We start from the raw sequence: 704 nt of genomic DNA, 5'->3' as shown, positions 1-704 counted from the left end.
TTTTTTTTTTTTTTTTTTTTTCACATTTCAAGTTGCTGAATCTGAGGACATCAATTACAGTTGTATAAAAGGCACATGGTCAACTATTTCTTCTCAATTTTATATACAACTAAACTTTAACTCAAATAATTTGCCATGGAAAGTGAAAATAGATGGTGGTTCTATAGCTTGTTCTTGTATAAAACATACATTTTGTCAGATTGCAAGATAAAAATCAAGTCGTGAAGAGTTAACTGAACATTAAAAGCAAGTTGAAATGGGAAACTAACAGATAAGTAAATAGGAGTCTCATCAGCACACTTTAAACATCACATCATATTTGTGTAGGCTGTTTAATAGATATAGAATAATATTGGTCCTGTGATCGATCCCTGGGGCACACCAGTAGAAACTGTGAGGGAGGTGGAAGTACCTTCAACTTGTTCACACTGTGCTCTATGTGATAAATAGCTTTTAAACATGTTTAAGAGAGACTGTCACATCTCAGCCCCATGTAATGTAAAACTTTGAAGCTATAAGGAAGAACATGTCTGACTCCAGGAGAAATGGACTTTGAAAATTGAGTTGAGTTTATCATCCATGTGTAATCAAGTAGTTTTAAATATATTTTATGCAGTACAACATTTTACTGTTGTGTTTTTACTGCTTGTTTTTGTGGTGAATAGACACACCTTTGCTTATCTGGAGTACAGAGCCACATGAAG

This window comes from Seriola lalandi, unplaced genomic scaffold (genome assembly GCF_002814215.2).
Source record: "Seriola lalandi dorsalis isolate HSWRI2012SDOR001 ecotype SW California unplaced genomic scaffold, Sedor1 jcf7180002054290, whole genome shotgun sequence".
Lineage (NCBI taxonomy): Eukaryota > Metazoa > Chordata > Actinopteri > Carangiformes > Carangidae > Seriola > Seriola lalandi.
The sequence above is the reverse complement of the archived record's forward strand: the minus strand, read 5'-3'. Positions refer to the sequence as shown.